The sequence below is a fragment of the Salmo salar genome, chromosome 17, assembly GCF_965601325.2.
Source record: "Salmo salar chromosome 17, fSalSal1, whole genome shotgun sequence".
NCBI lineage: Eukaryota > Metazoa > Chordata > Actinopteri > Salmoniformes > Salmonidae > Salmo > Salmo salar.
The window spans coordinates 15764432-15782510 of record NC_138307.1 but is presented as its reverse complement, the minus strand read 5'-3'; the positions used below and the strand labels follow the sequence as shown (position 1 = coordinate 15782510).

Sequence of the window (18079 nt, the reverse complement as noted above, 5' to 3'; positions counted from 1 at the left end):
CACTCACTTCTTTGGCGTCATCACTTAACTATGTTGTTATTCCTGTTTGAAGAGAGGGGAGAGATCCTGGAGATTGAAGTTGTTGTTTAACTTATTTTAATGCCTAATGTTTGCCATCTTTCATTGTGAAGTGTGTTGCGATTTTACAAATGCACATGAAATAAAGTTTAATCTATAAAGTTTCATAGGGAACTGAACAGAAAGGCGAGCGGACAAGAAGGAATATGCATCCGTGTACTGTAGACTTAGAAACACCCACACATGACACACCCAATTTGACCACCCAATAAAGCTGATGAATAACCAACACCTAACCAACACCAGTCCATTTCCAATACCTGAAGTGGAACAACATGGGGGTAAGATTCTTTTAAAACGTATTCTGAGCATTTAGATGACAGTTAATTAAACTGGTAAAGCTATGTTAACCTACATGTAGAGTATGTTGTAATTACAATAGTCTGTTTATCAAAAGAGTTTGTTTATCTGTTTATCAAAAGATCACATATAGTGTTTGTCAACATATGACTGTATGGAAAGCTTGAAAAACATGCCACTCCCTTTATCTTCAAGTTAGTTTAATGTAACAAGGTTAATCTAATTCTGTTCCATTTATTTTTTGTGTTTCAGTACAAAGAAAATGAAAACGCATTTATTGGCATAAAAGTTACAAAAAAAACAAATTTGAAGATTAAAATTTCAACTCAAAATAATTTAAAAAATGTTCCCAGAAAATTGAAATGCTTAAAGGTTATCAGTAAAATGATTGATCGAGTAAAGCAACATTTTAATTTTGGAGATTGTATTTTTTATAAAAAAATTATGTTAGTAAATGATTCAATGGATGTACCATCCAAAGCATCTATTGTAATTTACATCAAAAGTTTTTACGATTATCTTAGTGTAATTTATTACTTGTTGCATTACAATAGATCAAAAAATGAAATGGACAACATTTACATAATTTCTGGGATTTATATTTCTTCAGTTAATATGGAAAACCTCTATATTAAACCTTTGTACAGAATTATGGATCCCAATATTGCGTCTGCTATTAAAACAGGAAGTCTAAAAGTGTCTTTTTGCAAGAATAAAATGGGCAAGACAGAATTTCTCTCATATGCTCAATTAGATAATCTGGTATCAAAGTCACTAGACTTCCGTCAGGCTCTTATATACTTAATCACTGGAAATCAAGATGGACTACTTTTTCATCTGCGTAATGAATTTGATGCAACTGCTTTAGTTGCAGTGTTATTCTCAGAGGTAATCAGAAATCCAGTGATGATAGTTATGAACCTAATTCCAATGAAAATGGACACATTACGCACATGGATGGACTTCCATCAACACCTTCCACCTCTAGCTGGTGGAACCTGGAAAAAAAAAAGTCACCAGGCGTATTGTGATAAATTTACACTAAGACTACACAATTTTTTAAAAAACTTAGTCAAAGGTAAGGAAATCAGAAATTTTGACATAGACATTTCAGACATTATTTTTATTGCTTGATTACATAATCTAGAATATATACTTCCTACAATATAACTATAAAAAAACTTGCTAGAACATAAACTAGAATATGACCTTACGAGAACATAAACTAGAATGTGAACTTACTACAATATTGTCACGGTTTCTTAAGGCAGGAGGAAAGGGCAGAGTCAAAAGCAGGAGACGTAGTCCAGTAGTGTCGTAGAACGGTATATTTATTGCACCGAAAAACCACTCGGCGTAACAAAAGGGCATAGGGTGCGCCCAGAGAACACAGTAAACCCCGAGAAAACAAAAATACGCACGGGGCGCAGCCCGGCAAATACAACATTCCTCTAGCAGGAATCCGCTGGGGGAGAATTGTGCAAAAGCACAGACCGTTCACATACCTGCCCGCTGACGAACAAACAATCCCGCACAGAGACGAACCCAAAGAAACAAACTAAATACCTCCCCACTAATGACAGACAAGAGACAGGTGCGGTCTAGATCAGACAAAAAACAAAGAACACAGAAACATAGATCGGTGGCAGCTAGTAGACCGGCGACGACGACCGCCGAGCGCCGCCCGACCGAGGAGGGGCGCCATCCTCGGTGGATACTGTGACAAATATATACTAGAATATTAACTTACTACAATCTAAACTATAAAAAACTTACTAGAACATAAACTAGAATATTAACTTACTAGAACATAAACTAGAATATGATTTTACTACAATATAAACTATAAAAAAAACTTACTACAACAAACTATAATATGACCTTACGAGAACATAAAATAGAATATGAACTTACTACAATCTAAACTATAAAAAAACTTGCTAGAACATAAACTAGAATATGATCTTACTACAATCTAAACTATAAAAAAACTTACTAGAACATAAACTAGAATATGAACTTACTACAATCTAAACTATAAAAAACTTACTAGAACATAAACTAGAATATGAATTTACTACAATATAAACTATAAAAAAAATTACTAGAATAACAGCTACCGTTATATTGATATCGAATTACAAATATTGGTACCCAAAATTCATCTTCATTGTACCCCATGTTGTTCCACCTCCACTTCCAGGAGGAGCCAGGTGGGGCCACAGAGCAGGTACTGTAGTTGCAGATTCTTCTCCACTGACGTCAATGATACAATGTGATACTGTACCTCAGTTACACTGAATGCATTTCTGCACATCTAGAGGAACTTGTTAAGCATTTACGTAGAGCAAAATGTTCTGTGGGTGTTATGATTGGGGTGATCTGTGTGCCAGCTTCCACTTCCAACAAGTAACACAAGTGCTTTACACATTGCATTGTTTTCAACCATACACATCTTCAGTCTAATCCACCTGTCCAGTTTTACCTGTTGTAAATCCTTTTTATCATAACAAGCTGTCAAAAGGTTCATGACATTTATCTTACACTTTAACAGTTTATATTTTATTATTTTTTATTCATTATGTTTTAACCTCCAGGCTACTCCATCTTCTGCCGCCAACTCTGTCAGTCCACCAGACCCAACAATGCAGTCTCCACACCACTGCAGTAACAGCCATATCTTCACATCACAAAGCTTCAGTACTATCTGAATGTGTTGTAAGTCCTGTACAGCACTCGGTATACAGTACATCACTTTTCAGACAATGTGTTCAGCTGCATTGCTAACCTAACCAACCCCCTCTGATTCTTCTCATTCAGGAAGTACCATCCAGCATCATGTGGCAACCGCAATGTGAATCAAATCAAATAAACTAGAATATACATCCGCACTGACCCGTGAATCCGCACTGACCCATGATCACCACCGACCCGGGCTCTACAGAGGCAGCCTTGGATGCCCAGGCTTTGCACACGTTCAAGGACACAAGATTTTGAAGAATCCCAGTGAGCAAAATGTACTTATTTTTATAAGGATCTCTACAGATTGGTGTCTCACCCGCAGGACGGTTGAGCTAATGTGTGCTAATGCGATTAGCATGAGGTTGTAAGTAACAAGAACATTTCCCAGGACATAGACATATCTGATAGTGGCAATAAGCTTTAACCTCTTACATCTAGACGTTCCGCTAGCGGAACACCTGCTCCAATATCCAATGATGGGCGTGGCGCGAAATACAAACTCCTCTAAAATCCGAAAACTTCCATTTTTCAAACATATGACTATTTTACACCATTTTAAAGACAAGACTCTCGTTAATCTAACCACACTGTCCGATTTCAAAAAGGCTTTACAGCGAAAGCAAAACATTAGATTATGTCAGCAGAGTACCCAGCCAGAAATAATCAGACACCCATTTTTCAAGCTAGCATATAATGTCACATAAACCCAAACCACAGCTAAATGCAGCACTAACCTTTGATGATCTTCATCAGATGACAACCCTAGGACATTATGTTATACAATGCATGCATGTTTTGTTCAATCAAGTTCATATTTACATCAAAAACCAGCTTTTTACATTAGCATGTGACGTTCAGAACTAGCATACCCCCGCAAACATCCGGTGAATTTACTAAATTACTCACGATAAACGTTCACAAAAAACATAACAATTATTTTAAGAATTATAGATACAGAACTCCTCTATGCACTCGATATGTCCGATTTTAAAATAGCTTTTCGGTGAAAGCACATTTTGCAATATTCTCAGTAGATAGCCCAGCCATCACGGCTAGCCATTTAGACACCGACCAAGTTTAGCCCTGACCAAACTCCGATTTACTATTACAAAAGTTTGATTACCTTTGTTGTCTTCGTCAGAATGCACTCCCAGGACTGCTACTTCAATAACAAATGTTGGTTTGGTCTAAAATAATCCATCGTTATATCCAAATAACGGCGTTTTGTTCGTGCGTTCAAGACACTATCCGAAGTGTAAATAAGGGTCACGAGCATGGCGCAATTCGTGACAAAAGATTTCTAAATATTCCATTACCGTACTTCGAAGCATGTCAACCGCTGTTTAAAATCAATTTTTATGCCATTTTTCTCGTAAAAAAGTGATAATATTCTGACCGGGAATCTGCGTTTAGGTAAACAGACAAAAGAAAACAAAGCATTCGGTCGACGCGGGCACGAGCCTGAGTCTCACAGTACTGTAACCAGCCACTACCCAAACGCGCTACTTTTTTTCAACCAGAGCCTGCAAAGCCACGATTCAGCTTTTTGCCGCCTTCTGACAGCCCATGGGAGCCTTAGGAAGTGTCACGTATCAGCAGAGATCGTCTGTAATGGATAGAGATAATCAAGAAGGGCAAGAAATTGTCAGACAGGCCACTTCCTGCATGGAATCTTCTCAGGTTTTGGCCTGCCAAATGAGTTCTGTTATACTCACAGACACCATTCAAACAGTTTTAGAAACTTTGGAGTGTTTTCTATCCAAAGCTAATAATTATATGCATATTCTAGTTTCTGGGCAGGAGTAATAATCAGATTAAATCGGGTACGTTTTTTTTATCCGGCTGTGAAAATACTGCCCCCTAGCCAAAACAGGTTAATTCTTGTTACTCTAACTGCACTGTCCAAATTGCAGTAGCTATTACAGTGAAAGAATACCATGCTATTGTTTGAGGAGAGTGCACAGTTATGAACTTGAAAAGTTATTAATAATCCAATTCGGCACATTTGGGCAGTCTTGATACAAAATGTTGATCAGGAATACAATGGTTCATTGGATCAGTCTAAAACTTTGCACATACACTGCTGCCGTCTAGTGGCAAAAATCACAAATTGCGCCTGGGCAAGAATAATACATTGTGGCCTTTCTCTTGCATTTCAAAGATGATAATACAAAAAAATGTAGTTTTTTTCTTTATCTTTTACCAGATCTAATGTGTTATATTCTCCTACGTTAATTTCACATTTCCACAAACTTCAGTGTTTCCTTTCAAATGGTATCAAGAATATGCAGTTTAATTTTGGTATGTCATTTTAGGTGAAAATTGAAAAAAAGGGTGGATCCTTAAGCGATTTCAAACATCTTTTCAACCAAAAATATGTATTTTCGACATCTTTTACTCACAGTAATGGCCTCCCAAGACCACCACACAGATGACTCTCAGCACACCAGACCGCAGGGACCGATAAGATGTGATTGGATGTTCAGCAGGATGTGGACCTCGCCACGTCATCTGGCCACAGAAGATAAAGGCTAATGGATCTGACAGAGATAGTGATTTGTTTGGATTTGATTTGATGTAATATTCTACATTAAAAAAGAGACAAACATACAGAATAACTTATTTAACCAAACACAAAACTGTTTTTCTAATACATGGAATGATGTGATTGATTAGTCAAGGAGGTACAATACACCAAAAAAATATGAATACAAGGAATGACTAGACAAGTCAAAGTACAGTATAGGGAATACATTGACCAGTAAATACACTATACTGACTTGCACTTTCAACATGAGATAGTCATTTGTTTTTTATCAATTGAAAACTCCAGTCATTGATTTAACCTCAATATGGCCTTCAATGGAAAAGCGTAGTAAATGATCATTGATTTAGTGCTAGAGTGTATTCAGAATATGGCCATTCTGACATTCAATATAAAATACCTCAGACAAGACCGAAAAAGTGTCTGGAGCGATCCGTCAGGGTAAGAGTGAGAACAGGTCCACATGTCAAAATGGGGGAAATCTTAGCAAATGGCTTAATGGTTATTCATGAGAATCAAATGTATGTGTGTGTGTGAGAGAGAGAGTGTGTGTGTGTTTGTGGGGGGGGGGGGGGGGGGGGGTGTTGCAGTGTGTCTGCAGGCGTGTGTGCATGTGTTTTCCTGTGATATAATTGTCGTTTTCTTCATCCAGTGTCTTCCGTGGAATCACCTCAGCATGTCACGCCCTGTTTCCCCTAGAGTACAACGACAGACCTTCACATAGAAAGAGAAAGAGAGAGAAAGAGAGACAGAACTGGGAGAGAAAGGGAGGATAGAAGAAAGAACAAATGATTACCCCAGTTTAAATATTTCATCAGCGATTCATGGCTACACATCCTGTGTGTGTGTGTGTGCTGGATGGGAGGGGGGGGGGGGGGCATATGCTACAGTTCATGATATCTGCATTAATGCCTACTCTATAATTCAAATGTGAAGATGCAAAGAAGAAGCCATAACACATGCACGTACACACACAAATTATTATTCTGTACCTACAGGTGACATAATATTTCCCCAATACCAACCGTCAGCTTACCAAGTCACATACTATGCCTTTAAATCAAGCAATTTTGAAGCCAAATGAATTTGATTTGAGAATGGACTATTTATTTAACCTTCCACTGGCATAGAGTTACTGAAATGAATACAGGTGATACCTCACATACACCATACCAGAGCAATAAAAAATGTAATGTACAGTGAGTATACAAAACTTTAACGTCTTTGGGGTAGGGGGTAGTATTTTCAGGTCCGGAAGTAAACTGTGCCCAGAGTAAACTGCCTGCTACTCAAGCCCAGAAGCTAGGATATGCATATTATTAGTAGATTTGGATAGAAAACACTCTGAAGTTTCTAAAACTGTTTGAACGATGTCAGTGAGTATAACAGAACTCATATGGCAGGCAAAAACCTGAGAAAAATCCAACCAGGAAGTGGGAAATCTGAGGTTTGTAGTTTTTCAAGTGATTGCCAATCCAATATACAGTGTCTGTGGGGTCATGTTGCACTTCCTAAGGCTTCCACTAGATGTCAACAGTCTTTAGAACGTTGTTGCAGGCTTCTACTGTGAATGGGGAGAGAAAAAGAGTTATTGGAATCATGTGTCTGGAAAAAAGCCATGAGCTCAGTCACACGCGTGCGGCCGAGAGAGCGAGCTGAGTTCCTTTACATTTCTGAAGACAAAGGAATTGTCCGGTTGGAATATTATTGAAGATTTATGATAAAAAAACATCCTAAAGATTGATTCTATACATCATTTGACATGTTTCTACAAACTGTAAAGCAACTTTTTTGACTTTTCCTCTGGACCCAGTGCATGCGGCTACTGCATTTGGAATAGTGAACTGAACGCGCAAACAAAAAGGAGGTATTTGGACATAAATATTGACTTTATTGTAACAAAACAAACATTTATTGTGGAACTGGGATTCCTGGGAGTGCATTCTGATGAAGATCAAAGGTAAGTGAATATTTATCATGCTATTTCTGAGTTTTGTTGACTCCACAACATGGCGGGTATCTGTATGGCTTGTTTTGGTGACTGTGCGCTGTATTCAGATTATTGAAAAGTGTGCTTTTGCCGTAAAGCTTTTTTGAAATCTGACACAGCGGTTGCATTAACCTCTTACATCTAGACGTTCCGCTAGCGGAACACCGCTCCAATATCCAATGATAGGGCGTGGCGCGAAATACAAACTCCTCGAAAATCCAGAAACTTCCATTTTTCAAACATATGACTATTTTACACCATTTTAAAGACAAGACTCTCCTTTATCTAACCACACTGTCCGATTTCAAAAAGGCTTTACAACGAAAGCAAAACATTAGATTATGTCAGGAGAGTACCCAGCCAGAAATAATCAGACACCCATTTTTCAAGCTAGCATATAATGTCACAAAAAACAAAACCACAGCTAAATGCAGCACTAATCTTTGATGATCTTCATCAGATGACACTCCTAGGACATTATGGTATACAATACATGCATTTTTTGTTCAATTAAGTTCATATTTATATCAAAAACCAGCTTTTACATTAGCATGTGACGTTCAGAACTAGCATTCCCACCGAACACTTCCGGTGAATTTACTAAATTACTCACGATAAACGTTCATAAAAAATATAACAATTATTTTAAGAATTATAGATACAGAACTCCTTTATGCAATCGCGGTGTCCGATTTTAAAATAGCTTTTCGGTGAAAGCACATTTTGCAATATTCTGAGTAGATAGCCCGGCCATCACAGGCTTTTTTCATAGGTTGGAGGCTAATGTTTTGCAGTTTTTTTATATGATAACTGATGATCAATGTGCCCCACCCATCGGTAATGTCACGGTTGTCGTATGGATTAGACCAAAACGCAGCGGGAATATGTATACTCATCTTTTTATTTTGAAGAAGGAAAAACAACTAAATACATATACAAAAAAAGAACAAAACGAAACAGTCCTGTCAGGTGCAACAAACACTAAAACAAGGAACAACTACCCACAAAAAATCCCATAGAAAAACACCCCTCTTAAATAGGACCTTCAATTAGAAGCAACTAGGAGCAGCTGCTTCCAATTGAAGGTCAACCCCATTAACTAAACATAGAACTAGACATACTAGATAAACATAGAAATATACTAACATAGAACATAGCCCAACAAACCCCGAAACACTCTAAACAAACACACCCCTGCCACGTCCTGACCAAACTACAATAACAAATAACCCCTTATACTGGACGTGACAGTACTCTCCTCTCCCCCCCCCCCCCCCCCCCCCCCCTCCCCCCCCTGAAGGTGCAGACCCTGGATGCACCTTACACAAAAATAAACACACACAAAAAAAATCTTAACTAAAGGGAGGGGAGGGAGGGTGGCCACCGTCACCGACGGTTCTTGTGCTACACCCCCCCCCCCCTCCCCAACCTCCTACTACGGAGGTGGGTCAGGCTCCGGCCTTACTCCAACCTAACCTGTCCACCCCCGCTAAATACTTATTCAATTTTACCCCTCCCGAAGTCTCTGGGCTATGGCGCATCGCTGGAGACATCGGGCTGAAGGACGACTCTGGCTGCGCCGGCTCCGGACTGTGGGCCGTCTCCCTCTCGGCTCCGGACTGTGGGCCGTCTCCCTCTCGGCTCCGGACTGTGGGCCGTCTCCCTCTCGGCTCCGGACTGTGGGCCGTCTCACAGTTAGTTTTCAACACTGGAGAATTTGTACAAACGTTGCTGTCTGTCTCTGACATTTGCAACATTATTTCAACATTCAAATTCGATCTCCAGCTGTCGGGATGAGATAGACATGCAGGCAGCTTCTCTCAACCAGTCGAAATCATGAATCAGCATCATTTTTATGGATATATACACAAATAATTATCAATCGAAAACGTAAAATATTTATGAAGTGCACCTAGTTTGCTGTCTTTCCAGCTTCAGTTTGAAGTGATTGTGTTAGTTGTGTTGTTGGCTAGCTCTTCTGAACATCAGTGTCCTGTCGAGAGAGCACATTTTCTATGCCAGTTAAAATCGTGCATCATTAGCTCATTGTTATAGATGTATCCAAATAAATGTAAATAGAAAACATCTTAAACAAATGCAAATACTTTGCTGTTATTCTGGCTGCACTTTTTGACATGACTGTAAGTTAGCCACAGTTGGCTAGCTAGCAAGCAAGGGATAAGAACGTTTCCAGCCAGTATGGCAATGGAACATTTAAAAAGAACGACTGGGTCACATCGTAAACTTCTGACTTCAACTGTATATCCTCCAAACACTCACTTCTTTGGCGTCATCACTTAACTATGTTGTTATTCCTGTTTGAAGAGAGGGGAGAGATCCTGGAGATTGAAGTTGTTGTTTAACTTATTTTAATGCCTAATGTTTGCCATCTTTCATTGTGAAGTGTGTTGCGATTTTACAAATGCACATGAAATAAAGTTTAATCTATAAAGTTTCATAGGGAACTGAACAGAAAGGCGAGCGGACAAGAAGGAATATGCATCCGTGTACTGTAGACTTAGAAACACCCACACATGACACACCCAATTTGACCACCCAATAAAGCTGATGAATAACCAACACCTAACCAACACCAGTCCATTTCCAATACCTGAAGTGGAACAACATGGGGGTAAGATTCTTTTAAAACGTATTCTGAGCATTTAGATGACAGTTAATTAAACTGGTAAAGCTATGTTAACCTACATGTAGAGTATGTTGTAATTACAATAGTCTGTTTATCAAAAGAGTTTGTTTATCTGTTTATCAAAAGATCACATATAGTGTTTGTCAACATATGACTGTATGGAAAGCTTGAAAAACATGCCACTCCCTTTATCTTCAAGTTAGTTTAATGTAACAAGGTTAATCTAATTCTGTTCCATTTATTTTTTGTGTTTCAGTACAAAGAAAATGAAAACGCATTTATTGGCATAAAAGTTACAAAAAAAACAAATTTGAAGATTAAAATTTCAACTCAAAATAATTTAAAAAATGTTCCCAGAAAATTGAAATGCTTAAAGGTTATCAGTAAAATGATTGATCGATTAAAGCAACATTTTAATTTTGGAGATTGTATTTTTTATAAAAAAATTATGTTAGTAAATGATTCAATGGATGTACCATCCAAAGCATCTATTGTAATTTACATCAAAAGTTTTTACGATTATCTTAGTGTAATTTATTACTTGTTGCATTACAATAGATCAAAAAATGAAATGGACAACATTTACATAATTTCTGGGATTTATATTTCTTCAGTTAATATGGAAAACCTCTATATTAAACCTTTGTACAGAATTATGGATCCCAATATTGCGTCTGCTATTAAAACAGGAAGTCTAAAAGTGTCTTTTTGCAAGAATAAAATGGGCAAGACAGAATTTCTCTCATATGCTCAATTAGATAATCTGGTATCAAAGTCACTAGACTTCCGTCAGGCTCTTATATACTTAATCACTGGAAATCAAGATGGACTACTTTTTCATCTGCGTAATGAATTTGATGCAACTGCTTTAGTTGCAGTGTTATTCTCAGAGGTAATCAGAAATCCAGTGATGATAGTTATGAACCTAATTCCAATGAAAATGGACACATTACGCACATGGATGGACTTCCATCAACACCTTCCACCTCTAGCTGGTGGAACCTGGAAAAAAAAAAGTCACCAGGCGTATTGTGATAAATTTACACTAAGACTACACAATTTTTTAAAAAACTTAGTCAAAGGTAAGGAAATCAGAAATTTTGACATAGACATTTCAGACATTATTTTTATTGCTTGATTACATAATCTAGAATATATACTTCCTACAATATAACTATAAAAAAACTTGCTAGAACATAAACTAGAATATGACCTTACGAGAACATAAACTAGAATGTGAACTTACTACAATATTGTCACGGTTTCTTAAGGCAGGAGGAAAGGGCAGAGTCAAAAGCAGGAGACGTAGTCCAGTAGTGTCGTAGAACGGTATATTTATTGCACCGAAAAACCACTCGGCGTAACAAAAGGGCATAGGGTGCGCCCAGAGAACACAGTAAACCCCGAGAAAACAAAAATACGCACGGGGCGCAGCCCGGCAAATACAACATTCCTCTAGCAGGAATCCGCTGGGGGAGAATTGTGCAAAAGCACAGACCGTTCACATACCTGCCCGCTGACGAACAAACAATCCCGCACAGAGACGAACCCAAAGAAACAAACTAAATACCTCCCCACTAATGACAGACAAGAGACAGGTGCGGTCTAGATCAGACAAAAAACAAAGAACACAGAAACATAGATCGGTGGCAGCTAGTAGACCGGCGACGACGACCGCCGAGCGCCGCCCGACCGAGGAGGGGCGCCATCCTCGGTGGATACTGTGACAAATATATACTAGAATATTAACTTACTACAATCTAAACTATAAAAAACTTACTAGAACATAAACTAGAATATTAACTTACTAGAACATAAACTAGAATATGATTTTACTACAATATAAACTATAAAAAAAACTTACTACAACAAACTATAATATGACCTTACGAGAACATAAAATAGAATATGAACTTACTACAATCTAAACTATAAAAAAACTTGCTAGAACATAAACTAGAATATGATCTTACTACAATCTAAACTATAAAAAAACTTACTAGAACATAAACTAGAATATGAACTTACTACAATCTAAACTATAAAAAACTTACTAGAACATAAACTAGAATATGAATTTACTACAATATAAACTATAAAAAAAATTACTAGAATAACAGCTACCGTTATATTGATATCGAATTACAAATATTGGTACCCAAAATTCATCTTCATTGTACCCCATGTTGTTCCACCTCCACTTCCAGGAGGAGCCAGGTGGGGCCACAGAGCAGGTACTGTAGTTGCAGATTCTTCTCCACTGACGTCAATGATACAATGTGATACTGTACCTCAGTTACACTGAATGCATTTCTGCACATCTAGAGGAACTTGTTAAGCATTTACGTAGAGCAAAATGTTCTGTGGGTGTTATGATTGGGGTGATCTGTGTGCCAGCTTCCACTTCCAACAAGTAACACAAGTGCTTTACACATTGCATTGTTTTCAACCATACACATCTTCAGTCTAATCCACCTGTCCAGTTTTACCTGTTGTAAATCCTTTTTATCATAACAAGCTGTCAAAAGGTTCATGACATTTATCTTACACTTTAACAGTTTATATTTTATTATTTTTTATTCATTATGTTTTAACCTCCAGGCTACTCCATCTTCTGCCGCCAACTCTGTCAGTCCACCAGACCCAACAATGCAGTCTCCACACCACTGCAGTAACAGCCATATCTTCACATCACAAAGCTTCAGTACTATCTGAATGTGTTGTAAGTCCTGTACAGCACTCGGTATACAGTACATCACTTTTCAGACAATGTGTTCAGCTGCATTGCTAACCTAACCAACCCCCTCTGATTCTTCTCATTCAGGAAGTACCATCCAGCATCATGTGGCAACCGCAATGTGAATCAAATCAAATAAACTAGAATATACATCCGCACTGACCCGTGAATCCGCACTGACCCATGATCACCACCGACCCGGGCTCTACAGAGGCAGCCTTGGATGCCCAGGCTTTGCACACGTTCAAGGACACAAGATTTTGAAGAATCCCAGTGAGCAAAATGTACTTATTTTTATAAGGATCTCTACAGATTGGTGTCTCACCCGCAGGACGGTTGAGCTAATGTGTGCTAATGCGATTAGCATGAGGTTGTAAGTAACAAGAACATTTCCCAGGACATAGACATATCTGATAGTGGCAATAAGCTTTAACCTCTTACATCTAGACGTTCCGCTAGCGGAACACCTGCTCCAATATCCAATGATGGGCGTGGCGCGAAATACAAACTCCTCTAAAATCCGAAAACTTCCATTTTTCAAACATATGACTATTTTACACCATTTTAAAGACAAGACTCTCGTTAATCTAACCACACTGTCCGATTTCAAAAAGGCTTTACAGCGAAAGCAAAACATTAGATTATGTCAGCAGAGTACCCAGCCAGAAATAATCAGACACCCATTTTTCAAGCTAGCATATAATGTCACATAAACCCAAACCACAGCTAAATGCAGCACTAACCTTTGATGATCTTCATCAGATGACAACCCTAGGACATTATGTTATACAATGCATGCATGTTTTGTTCAATCAAGTTCATATTTACATCAAAAACCAGCTTTTTACATTAGCATGTGACGTTCAGAACTAGCATACCCCCGCAAACATCCGGTGAATTTACTAAATTACTCACGATAAACGTTCACAAAAAACATAACAATTATTTTAAGAATTATAGATACAGAACTCCTCTATGCACTCGATATGTCCGATTTTAAAATAGCTTTTCGGTGAAAGCACATTTTGCAATATTCTCAGTAGATAGCCCAGCCATCACGGCTAGCCATTTAGACACCGACCAAGTTTAGCCCTGACCAAACTCCGATTTACTATTACAAAAGTTTGATTACCTTTGTTGTCTTCGTCAGAATGCACTCCCAGGACTGCTACTTCAATAACAAATGTTGGTTTGGTCTAAAATAATCCATCGTTATATCCAAATAACGGCGTTTTGTTCGTGCGTTCAAGACACTATCCGAAGTGTAAATAAGGGTCACGAGCATGGCGCAATTCGTGACAAAAGATTTCTAAATATTCCATTACCGTACTTCGAAGCATGTCAACCGCTGTTTAAAATCAATTTTTATGCCATTTTTCTCGTAAAAAAGTGATAATATTCTGACCGGGAATCTGCGTTTAGGTAAACAGACAAAAGAAAACAAAGCATTCGGTCGACGCGGGCACGAGCCTGAGTCTCACAGTACTGTAACCAGCCACTACCCAAACGCGCTACTTTTTTTCAACCAGAGCCTGCAAAGCCACGATTCAGCTTTTTGCCGCCTTCTGACAGCCCATGGGAGCCTTAGGAAGTGTCACGTATCAGCAGAGATCGTCTGTAATGGATAGAGATAATCAAGAAGGGCAAGAAATTGTCAGACAGGCCACTTCCTGCATGGAATCTTCTCAGGTTTTGGCCTGCCAAATGAGTTCTGTTATACTCACAGACACCATTCAAACAGTTTTAGAAACTTTGGAGTGTTTTCTATCCAAAGCTAATAATTATATGCATATTCTAGTTTCTGGGCAGGAGTAATAATCAGATTAAATCGGGTACGTTTTTTTTATCCGGCTGTGAAAATACTGCCCCCTAGCCAAAACAGGTTAATTCTTGTTACTCTAACTGCACTGTCCAAATTGCAGTAGCTATTACAGTGAAAGAATACCATGCTATTGTTTGAGGAGAGTGCACAGTTATGAACTTGAAAAGTTATTAATAATCCAATTCGGCACATTTGGGCAGTCTTGATACAAAATGTTGATCAGGAATACAATGGTTCATTGGATCAGTCTAAAACTTTGCACATACACTGCTGCCGTCTAGTGGCAAAAATCACAAATTGCGCCTGGGCAAGAATAATACATTGTGGCCTTTCTCTTGCATTTCAAAGATGATAATACAAAAAAATGTAGTTTTTTTCTTTATCTTTTACCAGATCTAATGTGTTATATTCTCCTACGTTAATTTCACATTTCCACAAACTTCAGTGTTTCCTTTCAAATGGTATCAAGAATATGCAGTTTAATTTTGGTATGTCATTTTAGGTGAAAATTGAAAAAAAGGGTGGATCCTTAAGCGATTTCAAACATCTTTTACTCACAGTAATGGCCTCCCAAGACCACCACATAGATGACTCTCAGCACACCAGACCGCAGGGACCGATAAGATGTGATTGGATGTTCAGCAGGATGTGGACCTCGCCACGTCATCTGGCCACAGAAGATAAAGGCTAATGGATCTGACAGAGATAGTGATTTGTTTGGATTTGATTTGATGTAATATTCTACATTAAAAAAGAGACAAACATACAGAATAACTTATTTAACCAAACACAAAACTGTTTTTCTAATACATGGAATGATGTGATTGATTAGTCAAGGAGGTACAATACACCAAAAAAATATGAATACAAGGAATGACTAGACAAGTCAAAGTACAGTATAGGGAATACATTGACCAGTAAATACACTATACTGACTTGCACTTTCAACATGAGATAGTCATTTGTTTTTTATCAATTGAAAACTCCAGTCATTGATTTAACCTCAATATGGCCTTCAATGGAAAAGCGTAGTAAATGATCATTGATTTAGTGCTAGAGTGTATTCAGAATATGGCCATTCTGACATTCAATATAAAATACCTCAGACAAGACCGAAAAAGTGTCTGGAGCGATCCGTCAGGGTAAGAGTGAGAACAGGTCCACATGTCAAAATGGGGGAAATCTTAGCAAATGGCTTAATGGTTATTCATGAGAATCAAATGTATGTGTGTGTGTGAGAGAGAGAGTGTGTGTGTGTTTGTGGGGGGGGGGGGGGGGGGGGGGGGGTGGTGTTGCAGTGTGTCTGCAGGCGTGTGTGCATGTGTTTTCCTGTGATATAATTGTCGTTTTCTTCATCCAGTGTCTTCCGTGGAATCACCTCAGCATGTCACGCCCTGTTTCCCCTAGAGTACAACGACAGACCTTCACATAGAAAGAGAAAGAGAGAGAAAGAGAGACAGAACTGGGAGAGAAAGGGAGGATAGAAGAAAGAACAAATGATTACCCCAGTTTAAATATTTCATCAGCGATTCATGGCTACACATCCTGTGTGTGTGTGTGTGCTGGATGGGAGGGGGGGGGGGGGGCATATGCTACAGTTCATGATATCTGCATTAATGCCTACTCTATAATTCAAATGTGAAGATGCAAAGAAGAAGCCATAACACATGCACGTACACACACAAATTATTATTCTGTACCTACAGGTGACATAATATTTCCCCAATACCAACCGTCAGCTTACCAAGTCACATACTATGCCTTTAAATCAAGCAATTTTGAAGCCAAATGAATTTGATTTGAGAATGGACTATTTATTTAACCTTCCACTGGCATAGAGTTACTGAAATGAATACAGGTGATACCTCACATACACCATACCAGAGCAATAAAAAATGTAATGTACAGTGAGTATACAAAACTTTAACGTCTTTGGGGTAGGGGGTAGTATTTTCAGGTCCGGAAGTAAACTGTGCCCAGAGTAAACTGCCTGCTACTCAAGCCCAGAAGCTAGGATATGCATATTATTAGTAGATTTGGATAGAAAACACTCTGAAGTTTCTAAAACTGTTTGAACGATGTCAGTGAGTATAACAGAACTCATATGGCAGGCAAAAACCTGAGAAAAATCCAACCAGGAAGTGGGAAATCTGAGGTTTGTAGTTTTTCAAGTGATTGCCAATCCAATATACAGTGTCTGTGGGGTCATGTTGCACTTCCTAAGGCTTCCACTAGATGTCAACAGTCTTTAGAACGTTGTTGCAGGCTTCTACTGTGAATGGGGAGAGAAAAAGAGTTATTGGAATCATGTGTCTGGAAAAAAGCCATGAGCTCAGTCACACGCGTGCGGCCGAGAGAGCGAGCTGAGTTCCTTTACATTTCTGAAGACAAAGGAATTGTCCGGTTGGAATATTATTGAAGATTTATGATAAAAAAACATCCTAAAGATTGATTCTATACATCATTTGACATGTTTCTACAAACTGTAAAGCAACTTTTTTGACTTTTCCTCTGGACCCAGTGCATGCGGCTACTGCATTTGGAATAGTGAACTGAACGCGCAAACAAAAAGGAGGTATTTGGACATAAATATTGACTTTATTGTAACAAAACAAACATTTATTGTGGAACTGGGATTCCTGGGAGTGCATTCTGATGAAGATCAAAGGTAAGTGAATATTTATCATGCTATTTCTGAGTTTTGTTGACTCCACAACATGGCGGGTATCTGTATGGCTTGTTTTGGTGACTGTGCGCTGTATTCAGATTATTGAAAAGTGTGCTTTTGCCGTAAAGCTTTTTTGAAATCTGACACAGCGGTTGCATTAACCTCTTACATCTAGACGTTCCGCTAGCGGAACACCGCTCCAATATCCAATGATAGGGCGTGGCGCGAAATACAAACTCCTCGAAAATCCAGAAACTTCCATTTTTCAAACATATGACTATTTTACACCATTTTAAAGACAAGACTCTCCTTTATCTAACCACACTGTCCGATTTCAAAAAGGCTTTACAACGAAAGCAAAACATTAGATTATGTCAGGAGAGTACCCAGCCAGAAATAATCAGACACCCATTTTTCAAGCTAGCATATAATGTCACAAAAAACAAAACCACAGCTAAATGCAGCACTAATCTTTGATGATCTTCATCAGATGACACTCCTAGGACATTATGGTATACAATACATGCATTTTTTGTTCAATTAAGTTCAT

General features: G+C 38.4%; 1 long non-coding RNA gene across 2 annotated transcripts; it reads left to right on the top strand.

The window, feature by feature from the left end:
• The first annotated feature begins 285 nt into the window (after positions 1-285).
• Positions 286-15635, top strand: LOC106599270 (uncharacterized). 2 transcript variants are annotated; one of them, XR_014381112.1, is made up of 6 exons: positions 286-359; positions 631-2608; positions 2976-3395; positions 5525-7625; positions 12904-13312; positions 15422-15635. It is a non-coding gene; the product is annotated as an uncharacterized LOC106599270 (long non-coding RNA). The 2 variants fall into 2 exon arrangements; XR_014381111.1 differs by having other exon boundaries at positions 12904-13323.
• The last annotated feature ends 2444 nt before the right edge of the window (positions 15636-18079 follow it).